A 17,722-nucleotide genomic window follows, 5' to 3' on the forward strand; every position below is an offset into this window, starting at 1 on the left:
CTACGAGGTAAGGATGTTTCTCTGGACAGGAATTATAAACAGCATGGTCCAAAAGCCTGAGACAAAGGTGACTGTAGCAATTAAACCTGTTTGAAACTTTGGTTTCAAAAGTCTACCTCCCCAAAATTTGGCGGGAGTGTTTTCTCCCTTTCAGGGGAATCCATGTTACCCCATAGATCTGGAGTGCCTGGAAAAGCTTGCAGGTAATACCAGTGACCCCACAGCTTCTACTCCATTGTAAACTCTCTCTTTTGTACAAATTCATTTGGAAGCAATGACAAGGACGGTTACATTACCTAGGTTTCAGAGCAGACTAGGAACAAAATGAGCTGACAGAAAACCTTTTCTGCTTTTGGGGAAGAAAAACATCTCTGTGCTAAAATTATTATATTTTCGTGAAAGACAGGAGCATTCTAACCAGAGAAAAACAGAATGAGGTACTCTGCTAAGATTAAATTCTCCAAGACAGACAACAGCCTAAGCCTTGTCCACAGGTACTGTCTTAACAGTGTGGGTCCTTACAGTATTAAGAAAAGTTATTAACAAAGTCTTGAGAAACAGATGACATGGGCAATGCTAACTGGAGCTAGATTGCCTCTGACATCTCTGATACCTCATTACAACTCTGTGGTGGTACCTCTGCAGTATGTTGTGTACTACTATACACACAGTGATACCACTGCTTCCAATACAGTTCGCACTGTCTCCTCTTTCTTTTGACTTCTGTGTGACATCGCAGCTGGAAACCACCAGCAGAGGCTCTTGTACCACCACCGTGGACATGTAACTATGTGTCCTATCCTCTCACATTGACCGCCAGCTACTACATAGCTTTCCTGCACAGGACATGTCCAGTAACTGCCATGCTGTATTGCCAGATGTGTCCCAGCCTTTCCAGGTACTTGCCTGGCCCTGCATTTCATGGGTTTGCAGAGGCATTGTAATTCCTGCTACGACCCATGATTTTTCCACACAGCTTTTTTTTTCCTTTCTTTTGAGCCAAGCAAAGTAAAACAGTAGCCATGTGAACTGCTGGGAGACTTCCCAATGGCGAGGCTCCAACTGCAGCACCTTGCAGAAATAATGCAGACTCAAGCTAGAATTGTTGCATTTAAGACCAATTCTAATGATACACATTTTTTGTTCACAATTATTTCAATAGAAACAACATTAATTTTGTCTCCTGCCTCTGACACAGCACACAGAAGTCCTCGTGAATTATCTTAGACGCAGGCATCCCTGCTCAGTGAGAGCTGTTCTACATTTTTGCTCTGAACCCCCAGTTTTCAGTTCAGAGAATACTTATTGTCTGTGTTAGACATGAAAGAGACATCTTAGACATCAGTATTTTAGATCAAGGTACACTCACAATGACAATAGATGGCAACTTCTAACTTTCATCATCTGCTTTCAATTTTCTCTACTTCTTCATTATATTTCATAGATGGTTTGTGAACGTGAGTGCTTGAAGTGCTCTGTCTGGCTAAACAGAATTTCGTCATACTGAGAACTACAAAAAGTGATGGTCTGTCTCACAAGTTTCAAAAGAGTGAGAAGTGCTGCCTGATGAGGGGTAATGGTGATTTGTAACTGATTTTTGAGGGAATTCAGATACAAGCTTTTCCCTGTGTAAACACAGTGACAGTTACATCTATTTTAGCCTGTGCACGTAAGCACGTAACTCTCTGATCTTATTCCACAGAAGACTTCTGCACAGCAAGTGGAGTGGAGGACTCCCTGAGGCTGGAGAGGAAAGGCAGGTCTCACAGCTTTTTGAAAACATCCCAAAACCTTTTCAGCACACAAACAGTTGGTGATTTCCTGGCCGATAGCATGCTGGTCCTTGTGTTCATAGTGAACCAATCTTTACTTGCTGGTAAAACAGCAGTGTGTTGTCTGGACTCAAAATTATCAGACAGCGGGACTTTGCCTTCTCTGCAGACACAGCTGAGCCTGCAAGATGGTCTCTAATGCTTTTTTCCTCCAAGTACGAACAATTTAATTTTCTCTAGATGATTGACTATGACACAGCTTGCTCATAAGTAAGACATAAAATAGTTATATTATATGAGGTGTGTCTAGGATCTGTCATGGTTTATTTCTAGACATTACTGGGCCTTTCTAGGTAATGGCCTTGTCCTGCACTTTGGAAGACTGCAGAGACACAGTAACTCAGTGTGATTCTTCTCCACACTACCTTTTTCCTTTCCTCTGAATGAAGAAAGCAAAATAATGCAGCACGAAGCCTGTAAGTTACTTTCATCCTGAACTGTTCTCAGGTTCTTCTGGACACACAAGGCTGTTTTTATTCCATTTTTATGAGTGAATTTGCTATACCATATTAGAAAGATGTCTTTCTTTGAAATGGTTAATTTGTGGGCTTTTAGCAATTAAATAAAAATAATCCTTGAAGGAAAGAGAGTTTCAAGCAACCACAATGTGGACTTTGAACCTGAATGTCAGTTGAACATAATCCTCAGCAGTATCTGCACTGCAGAAATGACAGACAGTAAACAGAAATTACTCCAAAGGAGGAGTCCCCCAACCCACTTTAAAAAGCTGGAAACAGAATCACAACATTTAATCTCTTTTGGTTTGGGTCACAAAGAAAAGAGCCAATGTTAAAGTTTTACGAAACCAGCTCATGATCTGTCCATACATCGCACAATCTGCTAGGAAACTAACTTGGCATTTAAAAGCCAAACTCAGACTAACTTAAGCATTTTCAACTGCACTGATGAGTGGAAAAGGAGAAAATAGGAAAACATGCAGAATGACTGGTCTATTAAAGCATTCTTTGCTAATTCTTTCTCAGTTATTTCCATGTTAAACTAATTACAAATTAAAATGTTTATCCTGACTTCCAACATTGCAAAACAACTTGACGGCTTCACAGCAGAATATTCTGCCAGTGGTACTATCACTAATAATAACAACGCACTCTGTAGTTAGACCTCAGGTAACATGTTGTTGTTGCATAAGGCAAAGGGTTACTTATCCTCCCTGATGTCCAGCACTGTAGAGACAGTACCAGTTTAATCAGTGGTAAAATCACGGGGAATTTGGAAAATCTGTTTACATCTACCATCTATTTTATATGAATGCAAATGCTTCTGTTTGCTTGCCAATTTGCAGAGAAAATTTACGTGGCTTTGTTTTTTTCATAAAAGGAAAATTTTCTAAGGGGAAGCCTGTATGGTAGTTTTATGAACAGAAGAAAATAAATTTAATCTACATGATATTTATTTCTTGTTTTGCATATCTTGCAATCATATATGCAGAAAGGCAGGATGTTTTTCTCAATTGTTGAAATTTATTATAAAATTAAGTGGCTTTAACATCAATGAAATACTTGAAATGTGTCAGTGTACAATGCTGCATTCACTGCTCTAGGAAATTACTTTTCAAGTTTATAAAAAGCCCATACAAGACAGTGAACAGCAAAATCAGTGGTGTTTATTTGGTATTATAGTGGGAATAATTTATAACCATTTTGGTTACCAATCATTTTAGTCTCTGGAATCCTCTTGCCAAGATAAAGCACCTAAGTATAACTCTAGGATCTTCCCAAAACTTTAGTGTCAGATGCATATTGATGTAAAGTATTATTTTCTTTCTGAATTGAGAACATGACTTGCACCAGAAGGAAAGATCTGGTTCATAGTAATAGCGAAGAGGAGGATTTAATTTGTGATTTGTGCATGGCTAGTAGTAAGATCACTCTAGTCCACACAGAAAACAAAATTTTCTCCTGTAAAGAAAACAAAGTTAAAATATTTTTCTGCTGCTATCTTTTTTGAAGAACATTTACAAAACACCTCTAAAAGAAGATGCAAGTGTTTTCTATATGCTTTTTAAGTATGAGCTTTCTTGTTTTTGTTAGGTAACTTGTCACTTTTAAAGATATCAAACAAATCATCTGTTTAAAAACACATAATTGTGAGTTTACTGCAGCAGGCCATCTATTGATGTAGCCGTCTTTGTTTAGGCCAAGTAGTTTAGCCGAACATATTACTAGCTACCTGTAACAATTACATTGCTATAGGTTCATCACAGAATAAAACAATACAGATTTAATCTTTCTGTTGAGTTGCATCAAAAACATCAAGTGGGCAACATCATATGCTTATATACACAAAACTAGAAAATGGAAGCAGTCACCAACACATCAGCAGTCATTGTCCCAGGGCCCCTATTTTATTTCTTTATTCTAGCACATTCCCCTTTTGCAATATCAAATGTTTTACCGTGTATTTTTTAAAGGGACTTCCCCCTGTATTTTGTGTTTCCTTACTCAACTCAACAATTTACATTAGGAAATAGGAGCAGAATAAAATATCTGGGAATTAAATAATCTGTTTCAGATAGTTTCGTCTATCAATATTCTCTATAGTGCAATTCTTTGTATTTTGTAACAACATAAAGAATTGCACCAAGCACAAAGACGGAAATTTTAAAGAGTTTGGGCCTAGATTATGTTGCACCTTATCAACTGCAATTATGATATTAGAATAAAAATGTTTATTTTCATAGTATCTTACACTCATTGCTCAAAGGCTCAAGAAATTCAAGTAATGAAAGAGCCAGGCTGATCTCAACATTAGTTATGGAGTTAGTTACAGGGACACGGAGAACATACTGGTTACACAACTGCTATTAAAGTTACTTGTAGTCCTTACACTGATAGTGGAGTTATGTATGGCTGCAGAAAGTGTTCTCACAGCATAGAAAAAAAAAAACTGAACTGGTGATTTTGTTCTCATGATGACTAATGCAGTAAAGAGTGGAAATTCAATTATTCTTATTAACTATTGCTCACATGTCTTGGATGACTGCTTATTCTTGGACTTTAGAGAAAAGTCCATGTTCAGAAAAAACACAGCACCTGACACTTCCTTGTAAATAATGACAATTTAGTCAATAAACATGAGTTCAGAGATTAAAACATATTCTACAGAATGATTCTTTTTTCTATAGATTATTTGAATAATGGTGGTGTAGGATAAATATATAATAATGGAATATAATTCTTTTTGCTTAATTTTCAAAGCTATTTGAGCCATGTAATTATAATAAAAATCCTAATACTCATCCCTGGCCTTGCTTTTATTCATCAAAAAGTTATTGCAAAGAATAAGGATGTCTTGAACATGTCAAGAAGAATGGAACACGCAAAATTTCCTTAAATTAATTCCTTTAAAAACCTGTCACCTTTGGCCACTCTAAATGGCTAGATTCATCTTCCCCCCCCCCCCCCCCCCCCAGTAAATGTACACAAAAATTGCATTCTTCTATGATTAAGACTTTATAATAGCATGATATAATTCCCCATGGCAAGGTTTTCAAAGTGGAATTACAGTCTAGGCAAATTAATGACAAGCAGCAAAATGCTCCTGGGATGTAGTGTAATTATTCTCATGATAACCTCCACTCTCTATTTGCTTTATTCCCTCTGTCTCTCAACTAAATTGTATTTTTACAAAGAACTGTTCAGTCTATCATTAAAACATGAAGGTTTACAGGAGGACTTTCAAAAGGCTTAACCTTAATTGATGTCCAAACCCTCTCAGTCTGCAAATCAATAACAAAAGACGTTCTGCCTCCTTTTTGCAAACAGAGCAGACGTCTAAGTAAAATATCACCTCTGGAACAGAAGCAACTGACTTTTATGTTCTCATCACAAAAAAGGAAGATCTCCACTGGTGGCCCTTCTTATTTACACCACACACATAGCAATCTTTGACATTCATTTCCTTGAATATAAACAGAAGATACAGCCTCCCTCTCCTGAAGTTAATGAATTGAATGATAAGGTCTTTCCATATACCCCCTTAATTCAAATACCTAATGACTCTATAGTACTTGCACAGTTCTGAAAAGAAAGTGCATTAAAATTAAGTTTAGATTTCAGGATAAAATAGAAGATTGGTGAAACACCACATTTCTGCTTAGTATAAAAGGACATGTTCACATACAGCCTTAAGCTAAATAAGATACACCAATTTTAATACTAGCTAAAACTAGGTTTTCTTTTGACTGAAAGCCAGTTGAAATAACTGAAGCACTGGGGTACAGGTTTTGTAACTAATCTACTCTGAATCCTTTAATGTGAACAGGATAGCTAATGAAAGGACATTTACAATATTAAGACTTAACAGACATCAATCAGTAGATTGAAAGGTGAGCTGCTTTGTCTTAAAAAAATTACAGAGCATGAAACTTTCAAATGTATGCCAGTTTTGACAAAAAAAAGAGGAATTTCCAGTCACACAGAAATGCATTGCTGGATAAAAATGCTTGGGAAACTTGACCTACAATGTGGGGAACCAGCCTGTTCTGCCAGGTTCAGATGGAGGACTTGAAGCTTGGATTCATCTGAGTCTCCTGGGCTAAGCAACTGTTCGTTGTAAAAAACTCTGGGGTTTTTTTAAAATTCTGTTTTCATGGAAAATACCTGAAGTTCCTGTGAAAAAGTGCATAATATTTGTCTAACTGTGAGACGAGAATTTTTCTTTTTTTAGATTTTGTAAAAGGGAGAACACAGCTTCTTGTATAGCTCTGATATCCCATGCTGAGCTACGGTTTATGAGACTTGCTCGGTGTGCATTGCTGACTTAGCATTCTGTTTCCTGTAAACTTTTGAGTCCCAAAAGATAAAAACTGAGGGAAAAAAACCCTCCCAAAAATGAAGAAAATATAAGGGGTTTTTTTTGTTGTTGTTGTTAATACAAACTTCAGTAAGGAACTGTTCTTAATTTTTTTTCCATTTTAACTTTTCATATAAATTTGATCCCGAGAGTGTGAGAAACTGAGTATCTTATATGATGAAATCTTGCTTGTCTCCAGAGCAAACAAAAAGTAAAGTCATACTGTCCAGCCAAAACACTTCAATCCATCTTTTTTTTGTGTAGATAATTTAAAAACTGAGGAATTATTTTCCCAGACATCTGATAGCTACTCTGTTAAAACTTGGTGAGGTTGCTACTTGGGGCCTTTCTGCAGCTTCTCTGAGGTTAGATGGAATTTCTCTGCTTGTATGGTCACTGATAAAAACTTCCAGTCACTCTCCATGAAATCAGAATTGAACTGTAGATACATTTACATCTTATTATTATTCCCTAATGGAAACCATTTTGGTCTTTGCATGGTGTCCTGTTTTTGAAATCCAAATTCAATTTAGCAGATCAAATCTACTGTTCATAGCACCTCATGTTTTAGGCAAAACCAATTTTCAATAAAATGTACAGGTTTCCCACAAGCTTTTCAGGTTGCTTCGCTCCCATTATGCAAAAATGAAGTTGTGGATCTGAGCCTTGATAAAATGTGAAAAAAAGTGCTGTGGCCTGTAATAGCTGCAGGGTAAGACTAAGTTTTTAAGTGAGCAAAATAGTCCTTTCTTACCTTGAAATCTTTCAGTTCACTGAACTATAAAACAGACCATGGGCAAGATGAGGATGACACGTTCCTGTGCATCATGAAATGAACAGCCTCCTGTGGAGTCTCTGTGTTCAAAACTCTCAGCACTTCTGCTGTTTCAATAAAGTTGTGAACTACATGTTTCATAAACAGTCCTAAGTGAAAAAAACAGAAAAATGTCACAAACAGAATTTTATACACTTATGAAGGATATTGGATTGGTAGCAGAAAACAGAAAGAGTCACTCCTTCCATCTGTATGTGTAATCTTTTGGCATGACCAAGCATTGACAAAGTACACCATAATTCCACCCATTAGCAAGCTAAACAGAAACCCCCTGCAAATTTATATAAATAAAAATGTCATTCATTGGAAATAAAATCTGCTCCACTCACATTTCTTTTGAGTATTTAGATGGCCAAGAATGCATGGCTGAGATAAGGCACAGAATGGGGAAGAGCACTAACATAATATAGGCATTATTTCATAAAACTATTGAAAGCAAATCTTGAACTGCCACCCGGCACTGAGACACACTGGATTTCGTGACTGCATCCCATTTGTAACTATCAGTGATATCAGCAAGGGGTAATTATTTGAGAAAAGCAGTCTTATGTAAATAAGATGGCAAATTAGGAGGCAAGTATTTAACCTGTATCACAAACTATCCGATGATAGGCACTTAGTTGAAAAGTAGATCTTTGAGTGTTGCTAGCCACTTACCATTTTCTCTGCTTTTTCAAGAAAACATTGAAATAAAGGTTTAAAGATCTGTAAGAATTTAGTTTAATTTTATCTATTAGAGCCATATGTTAGGAATAGAAGACCCTGGTAAGGCTAAAGAAATGAGTTGCAAAATTGGGCATGAGATATTTATTTTAATGTATATCTACTTCCAAGTTAAATTCAGTTGTTGTATTTTGATCTTTAATGAAGTGTGGGAGTAGTAGGAGTTGCAGCTCGATCCATTGTGTTTGCCTTTCCTCTTGTAAATACTTGCTCTTATGAGTCTGTCAGAGTCCCAGGCTCCTATACAAAAGCAAACTCTGTATTTTGAGGCTGATCACATGTAAACCCATGAAATGTCGTTTGTTGGCTAATTCCTATTTTCACCATGCTGATTGTCTCTACAATATTTTAGTGGACAGTGGTATAAATATCATGGCCACACTAGCAAACTCAGTTCCTGGGATGTAAAGGAGCAGCAGAGCAGAAAAAAAGTGCCAGCTAGCTGGACCTATGGTCCCACCTTTGATTTCCTGAAGTAACCTGCATTACAATGCCCTACAGTCCTTACAGAACAGGGGACTTGTGAGTGGAGGAAATAGAGACCCTACAATGAAAAAGCACTTCATAAGTCTAATTTTTCATAATAGCACACAATTTGAAACTACAGAAGAATGCCCAACAACTGCAAATGTTCTCCAGTAATTGCTTGCTGTCAATATTCAAGCAGTTCAAATTTCAGAGGGAATGCTCTCTTATTTCCCTTGATGTTAATAGAACAGAAAATGAAGTTTAACAAACTTGATTATCAATGACAATTCTACAACAAAAAGGCAAAAGGAAAAGGAATTAAGAAGTTATATATTTCTGGGCAACTAATGTGTGGCACCTGATCTTGATTTTAAAAAATGGCAAAGCCTTGCAATTCCCACTAACCTCATGTGAAGTTGTGATAGGTTAGCATTTCTACAGACTAGGATCATGATATTGCTGGTTTGCAGTAAATGTATCCAGAACAGTGGCCATTTGGGAAATTTTTGCTTTTACATGCAAATTGCCAAGCAACCCTTAGCCCATCTGCTTGGGAGCCCCATATTTTATAAACATTTGTATTTCAACTCGGTTGGTGTTTCAGAGAACTTATGCCCATTGATTTACTGTACTTAAAAGGCAATGTTTGAGCAATTGAGTTTTTATGTATTTTTATCCATTGCTGTCAATGTTGTATGAATACTTCTACAGCTGGCATTGTTTATACAGTTATGTAAACTATGGCTGGGCTTCATTTCCCAAGCTGAAGAGCTGAAGTAGATGATAGAACTGGCTCAAAAAGAAAAAAAAAAAAAAACAACCTCACAGACCCCAAGAACCACCTCCTCCCTCCTACAGATGACTGTGATTTTCTGAATAACATACAACATTTTTATACAGATCTTCTGGTGCAAGCTGGGATCTCCATTGAAACCAGTTCCACGCCACCATTTCCTACAGAAACCTGTGCCAATGCAGCTTTTAGGGGCAAACCTGGCTATACACTATGGCTAAAGATCAAACATCCTACTATTTTTCCCATGAGTGAGGTCCTATAGGTGGAGAAGGAAAACAGAGCTCAGTTTCTTTACTGCAGGGAAGGTTTATTTGTTGTTGGGGTTTATTTTGTTTGTTCATTTTTGTTTTGTTTTCTCCCCCAAAGAAGCCTCTCTTTAGGAAAGTTAAGCCTATAATGCCCTCAACTGTAACCCTACAATCTGTTGCATATCAAATACAATTTACCATAAGGAAAGTTATGGGGAAGATTGGTGGCACAGTCTTTCCCTGTCCTGTCACCTCCCATCCCACTGCACAGGAACCCTTAGGTAGATGCACACATTTAACATCAAGCTTTTGAAAATTTGTTTTCACTTTCTTGTGTTCTTCAAGTGACTGGAGCCCTCAGAACACATGATCCCCAGCAGCAGGGGTTAGGCCGTGCTTGCCTCTGTACTTATTTCCGCTACTTTCCTGAAGACGGTCATGTTTTCCACATGAACTCTCATGGGAGATACTCCACAACTACAATCTTAATTGTAAAGCCACTGTAGTCTATTATCTTTAGTTACTTAAGTATTAGTTATCTTAAATTGTATTAATGAATTTGATCCTTTAAGAACACAAATCACTGCTGTGATGATAGCACAAGCAGTACAAGCAGCCTAACACTTTCCATTATAACCCTCTATTTTCAGTCATTTCCTGACATTGATAAACAAATTATTTAAGTACTACAATTATGAAGTTTATTGTCATACACTGACTAACTTTCAGGACTACTTGCAACCAAAATTGCAAGTAAGGAAAATGCAAAAAACCAAAATCAAACCTTAGGGACTTGAGTACAATGAGCTCCAGGTATATTGTACACCACTGGGTCCTCAAGGAATTCTGCGAAGGCCATGCAGTTAATCTTTCTGATACACACTTTCAAAGTGATTATGGTTCGTGCACTTTTTATGTATGGACCTGCTACTGTTTTCCCAACTCAATCAGTAATACTAGAAAAATCTACTGGGAACATTTTGATGAAATAAACTGCCTAGACCTGTCACTGAATTTCTCTTGAAAGTCCATGCACTGTAGATGTAAAAGAGCCCATTGTATTTAAAATCCTAGACAAGAGCACATGTTCTTTTTCTGGAGGTTACGACTGCACACTAAATGGGAAGGGGACCTGGATAGATATAGATGCACTGGGAGGGAATAGAGTGATGGAAGGAGTAAAGCAAGACCACACGACCTGTGCAATATCTTCTCTATTACTTCTTTGTTCCTTTCAATTCCATAAAGGTTATTTTAATGGCTGCTGGAATCCAAGATGTGCATGCTTATTGTGCCTGTAGGGCAAATACTTGAAGTTATTTTTGTTTCTGTATAACAGCACATCCAAAAGCACCTGTCACATCCAAAAGCTGGACAGTAGTGGAAAATGCTCCGAGTTAGACTATACCCACTGGTGAGACAGTATTCTGCCTCTAAAAATGGATATTTCTAATTGAATAAGTATTTGCAAGGTATCTCCTGAAGGATATTTTAATGATAAAACTGCAAAGAAAACTAAACAACCCTTCCTCTCCCAACCTAATGGAATATAAGATTAGTCTGATCCTAATTTATCTTTGGACAACAACATATTCCAGCAAGGTCTGTTGCAAAATCTCTAAAGGTTCAGTGGTATATGGGAAAAAAACCACCACTCCTGCTTTGGCCAACATACCACTTTCTGATCCATACTAACCAACCAACCTTACACTGGAATACTGGACAGTTACCCAGTGCCATGTTACTTACGCATATAAGATTTTAAAATATTTTGTGATTTACTTCGAGTAAATTTTGTCCTTAAATGTAGGTTTTGGTAATTTTGAACTTTTAACCCCTCAACAATGCTGCTTAGGGCCCAGAAAGACTCCAGCAGCAGCTAGGGCAGTACTCAACAACAGAGGCTGATAATCTAAATTTGAGACTTTTACAATGCCTTCGTATGTGGTCAGTCTTTGCAAACCAAAAGACCACACACATGCAAACAGAGGTTCTCATAATTGCCTAACATTTTCACCACCTGTTCTGAAGCCATGTTATCAGATGTGAAGAAACCAGTAAAAAACAGTTTATAAGCTATAAATGGAAGCAGCTATGTCAAAGAGCTGATAAACATTTCAGTGCAAATTATTTGTGTAGCAGACTCTGTAATTTACACGACTCTAAACTGCTTTAAAGTATTGGTTTCAAGTTACAGGATGTCACGGTTACTGTGTTGGGGTGGGGGATATATGTGTCGGGGGGATAAAAGAGAATGCAGGCAGGTGATATTTCTTGTTTAACTGATCATGTCAAAGATAATGCTATCTTCTCCTTGCCTTTTCTGCTTCATCTTCACAGCATTCTGCTGCCTAAGTGTGAAAGCTTGGCCTAGTTTAGAAAAAAATCCATAAGGGTGCCTACCACGGCCAGTCATTTCATAGTTTTCAGAGATGTTCACTTACTGTGGAAATGCTGATATCTCTATCTCCACTGATGTCAATAAAATTTATCTTAAAAAAAAAAAAAGTAACTTTACCCACACTATTAGTTTAAACGGACTAAAACTGAGCAGAAAAACATAGTTAACGTGCATGACTCAGGTGAATATGAAGAAGAGGAAGCTACCTCCAGACCACATCACAGCTGTACAATTCCTACATTACTCATTAGAGGCATATGCTTTCGAACTTATTTCAGCAGTAGCTCCTCCGTCACTGCTGATCTGATTGAAAATTACTTGTGATCAGCCTCTTCTATTGGCATGACATATAATGTAAATAAAGCATGCACTAGAAATATGTTGAATATTTTGTGACTATCAGCCTTATTTCCTTCTGACTTAAATTCATCCTTATTTATGTTACTTAAGTCCAAAGACCAGAACTGACTGATTTCCAAGACAGAAGAAGAGAAGCAATAGCATACACGCTGTTAGCCCTGTTAATTCTGCATATTTCATTCAAGAAAAATTTGACAGAATTTTAGTTTTTCTTTTCAGTGAACTTACCCTTGAAATTGTATTCATGCGTACTGGCCTTTTCTTGGCTTTGGTGAAAATTGTCAGGGCCATGAATTCTTGCCTGTAGCACATTCTATTGGAAAGATTATATTTTTAAAAATAGTGAAGGTGTGATATTATAAATATACTAGTCAAAAGCTTGTTTGTGATATAGAGGCATCTACTATAAACCCTTGACAATTACAACTGGTAAAAATTATGCTGAGGAATTTTCCATAAATTGCTCACTGCATCAGGTTTGGAATTTCAGCCCCTCCAAAGGCATCTTCTGATATGTGATAAAACTATTCTCACCTGGAAATCTTGTGACAGCTGTAATTTGTAGTTACACAACTCTGCAGACATCCAGTGAAAAAGTGTCAAGGTTAGTACAACTTAGCACTGGAAGCATTCCTTACTGTTCCACATTATCAGCCTTGATAATTTGTTTTTTATTTCTTAGGCAGAGCATGAATACTGGTACTAGCATTTGGCAAACAGCCACTCACTGGTGGAGCACTGCACGGTGTTTGAACAGTGCATTTATTTCTGATGACTGCTTGAAAATTTAATTAGGAATTACTCTCAGATCATCATCCAGATGACCTAACAAGTGTTATGCTACAGAAATCTATTATGTATCCAGATTTGACAATTTTGGGCAGTTCTTGTACTGCTATCTTGAAGAACTATTGCCGAATAAGAAACAAAACCAGAGAAGGGTAACAAGAATGAAGAGTGGTATGAAACAGTGGTCATACATGAAAAGATGAGTAAAAGTGATTCTTTAGTTTCAGAAGTGAGCATTGTGGCAGGATGAAGGAAGGGGAAAGAAATGACAGAGGCTGATGAAATTATTACTGTAGTGAAGAGGCCTAAAGAAGGATATAATGAAATTAGCAACTGGGACATCCAGTGAAATTATCATACACAGACTTAATACTAACAGAAGAAGTACTGACTTTCTCCACACCTCCAGCTGTGCAGCTTGGAGGCCTGAGACATAAATGTCTCAAACGCTGGCTGGGGAGGCTGGGCAATGTGCGGTAGGAACAGTCACCCTATACCCACCATAAATATACTAGACACTTTTCAAGACTGTCTGCAGGACTAGGTGGACTTGGGTCCAATCTGCTGCGGCAATTCTGTAAGTTACATTGTTTTGCAGTGGTGGTAAGATGGCTTTTCAGAGTGGAAAATTGTTAGTTTGCGCTAATTAGCTGAGGAATGAAAGTTTGGGACTTTGTGCCTGCAGAGATCACAGGAGGCTCTTACTGATTCTCCCATTTAAAGCTCTTGTGCTATGCTAACCTTTCTAATTTCAGCAGTACTTTCTCTTCAGATGAACTTCAGTTTTCCTGGAAAGGAACTGTTTTTCCATTAGCAAAGCCCCTTTTTAAAACATTCACAAAATAAGACAATGTTTTTGGCAAGATAGGCTCATTTACAGGCTAGAAATGAAGTGTGAAAATTGCTGAAAACTGTTACTTTTATTGCAAATATTTCATGTTTCTAACAGAACACATTCAGTTGTACCAGGCAATATATTTTCAGCAAACAACCTGGAAAATTCAGAACTTTAAAAAGAGAATTTTAAAAACAATTGCTTGGCAAGCATTTTTTTTTTTTTAAAGGTGGCTCTTATCTGAACTTTGAGTGATGTTCTGCCTTCTTGTATCCACTGCCTCTCCCTTCTTGCAGCTTCTTCCATGAGCTTCAACCCTATAACCCTTGCTAGGAAGGCTGACTGCGTTTTGAAAGCCTTTGTCTAATTTGGTCGCAAATCTCATAAACTTCAGAACGCATTGCACCATCATGTCATTTGTAAAGAATCGACAAATTTGACATTTTTTTCTTTTACTGAACAAGAGGCTTTATCCCTCAGGCTACCCTAGCCATCTACTTCCCTACCAATCTCCAGCAAAGGACCTTCTCCTGCTTCTTACTATCCCTGATTTACTGCAATAACTTTAAGTATCCACAATCACACATTTATGGTGAGTATATTGTATGTGGCTTTGGTGAAGCTCTGGAATTTTGCTTCAAGGGCACTCAGGCAGCAAGTACTGAACCCACAAAGATGTTACTATAACCTGATAAGAGTCAAGTGGGAGGGAGCTTGGAAGCTGAATAAAGTTTCTGAAACCTAAGGAAAGTTCTGCAGTCAGGCAAATTCTTACTCCACAAACAACTCAATTTCTCATTAGTGTGTGCAGCAACAGCTGAAGCAAAGGGGGAAAAGCCAAGCCCCAATCCAAAACAAAGCCAGTATCCCTTGGATGTCCAGAATTTTTCATATGCAAACCTGGATGCAAGTCTGCGCACTTGAATATGCAGTTGCAGAAAAGAATTGATAACGAACACTGAACTTTTATAGCTGTGAACTGAAATAGACAGATGCAGATAATCAGCTTGAATCCAGGCCAGGATAGCAGTCACTGAAGCTCATTATGTCATGGAAACAATTGTGTAGTCTGTTAAAGATGGGTTGAGGAGTACAGAAAGCTTTTCGTTACCCAAAACTATGTGGAGATTATTGTGGAGGAGGAATACTATGACTTATTTCTCTTTCAGTCCTCCCTAGGATCCAGCCTAGGAAAGTGAGAATTAGGTGGAGAATAGCTCTGACATTATCTGCAGTGTATCACTTCTAAACAAAAAGGGGAACGTCAACCCTTACTAATTTAAAAGAAACATAATTACACCTGCAGCGTATCCATCCCTTACTCATCTCCCATGCTAATCTTTAATTAAATGTTATGTGCATGCCGTTCAGGGACAGACTCCACTGGATTCAGTCAGAAAGTACACCAAATACTGGAGTAGTGCCTTATGTACTCTTGGGGCTTTAATTATGTTCAGAAAGAATATAGACATAATGAACTCTAAAGAAAATTAATTGTTTGCATGTTTTCCTGTTTTTCTTTAGGTGGTTGGAAACAGCCTGTCACTGTCAACTTTGAAGCTCTCTGGTCACCTGAACACCAGGCAGAACTGGCACATTGCTACCAGTGTGTGACTCAGCGTGGCCGAGCAGGCTGGCAGCAGACAGCTCACTATAGCCCTTCAGACAGTGTGTTGCATGAGGAATAACTACATTTGCTGTGCGTCACTCCAGAGTGCTACTGACACTTTCTTGCTGGCCTGTTCTTGCCTCTAACTCTAATTCTTTGTTGATAATAATTTAGCAAAGTTTGCCTACTTGTATCATGAGGCAAAAAATTCAAGTACATATATCACATTCACATAAAGTACATATATCTCTCTCCTTCTAAACATCACACCTCTTTCACAAATTTCAATTTGAGTATTTTTCCTTTTCTTTTATTAAATGTGCATGAACTGAACAAGGGCATGATCTTATTTCCACAGGCAATATTCGATGAATTCTTATTTATATACCTAATTCTTCCTATACCTAAGGCAGAGGGAAGAGATACAGAAAGTAAATCAGGACATTGATATCAACATGATAGCTGTGAAATGATCACAAACTGTTTTGGCATTCTGCAATGTTCATCTCTTTACTTCTTTAGCTAAACAGTAGTTGTTTCCTATCTGCTTATTGCAACCCGCTACCTAAACTACAGTCTTTCCTACTGTATTTTTTTCAGCAGATGATGCTCAGGCCTGCAGATTTTCCCAGAATTCAGCAATGTCCCCAAGTAGGTACAGCATTATAATGACCTCTCTGCTTTAATGAACTTTGTTTTAACCCCCTGATTGCCTTCCAACGATCAGAGGGCTCCACAGCCCTGGGAGCAGGAAACACCACTAACACCCCAGCTGGCCAGGGCCATGGGAGCCAGGCACTGAACCCTCACTTAGTGACTACCTTGCCCTACAGTCTTTGATTCATTCTGCAGCCCAGGTGACAACAAATCATTGCAATGAATAGACAACAACCTTAAATAGCAAACTTCAGAAAATTTCCACAAATTTTTGTTTAATCAGAGATATAGATTTGATCTAAATTAAATAAAAATAAAGGGGAGAAATAGTGCAAGACCTCATTCTCAGAAGTTGTGTTATTGAACTGAGGTGTGGAAACAAGATTAAGTCCTGGCATTACTAATATCCCCTGTTTATTAATCGCAACAGCCCCACCCTGAATAACCAATAGCTCTTCCCCCCACTTGGAAGGTGGGAAACTCAGGCTGATGTCCCTGTGCCAAGTGCTCTTCCACCTGGTCTGCAGCAAAGCCACGGGCTGCTCTGGGTTTGGAAAGGGCTCTCTGCTTCAGAGATTAAATCCCATGTGGGCCAGAGCTGGGTGTGGGCTCTCAGGAAGGATGTTCTGGAAAATAAAAACATGCATTTTATTGACAAATTCCTTACTGGTTTTCTCCAACTGCTGACTATGAAACATGCGGCCACAGTCTCAAATCTACAAGACAGCAGACGAAAAGTAGACAGGGAGGACTGGTATGTGCAGAAGACACACAAAGCTTGTGTCCCACTCGACTCGCTGATTTCAAGATTTCATGAGAAGACTAACACAGACTTTCTTGTGTGTCTTACTTCAGGTAACTCTGGTAAAACATTTGGTCACAAGAGCCAAAAAGAAAATCTCATTTTACAACCAAAAGTTATTGGGCTCCTACATAAAGCCTTGAAATGTTATGGGACTTTTCTTCTTGCAGTTGGTTTTACTTGCCTCATATGCAGTAGACTGTTCAGCTTTACTTCATTTGCTAATTACAGCATATAGAGACACACACAAATGCATGCCTAACCTAAAGCTTCCAGGAAAGAGTTAATGATGACACACTGTTGCATCTGCACTGAAAAAAATGAAATAGGCAGATATATCGTATCTGCTGCCTCTCCCCCCTCCCCATTTTGAAATGCCTGAAAACCCACTTGTCCTAGGAACATTTTACATATGCATCAAGCATATTATATTTATTTCTCATGCAAAGTTTGTGCTTTCCATTTTGTTTGATCTCTTTCTCTGTTTTAAATCCTGTGTTTCTTGACATCTGCAGTGCTGCCTGAACAACACGCATAAAGGTCCTAAAGCAT

General features: G+C 38.0%; 1 long non-coding RNA gene across 1 annotated transcript in view; it reads right to left on the reverse strand.

Annotated features, from left to right (window-relative positions):
• The window catches only part of LOC135310663 (uncharacterized), a 96,372-nt gene that overhangs the window by 31,550 nt on the left and 47,100 nt on the right, over nt 1–17,722 (reverse strand). The window contains exon 3 of the long non-coding RNA XR_010370769.1: nt 7,402–7,571. This is a non-coding gene — a long non-coding RNA (uncharacterized LOC135310663). The remainder of the gene's footprint in view (nt 1–7,401; nt 7,572–17,722) is intronic.

Source organism: Phalacrocorax carbo, chromosome Z (assembly GCF_963921805.1).
Source record: "Phalacrocorax carbo chromosome Z, bPhaCar2.1, whole genome shotgun sequence".
NCBI lineage: Eukaryota > Metazoa > Chordata > Aves > Suliformes > Phalacrocoracidae > Phalacrocorax > Phalacrocorax carbo.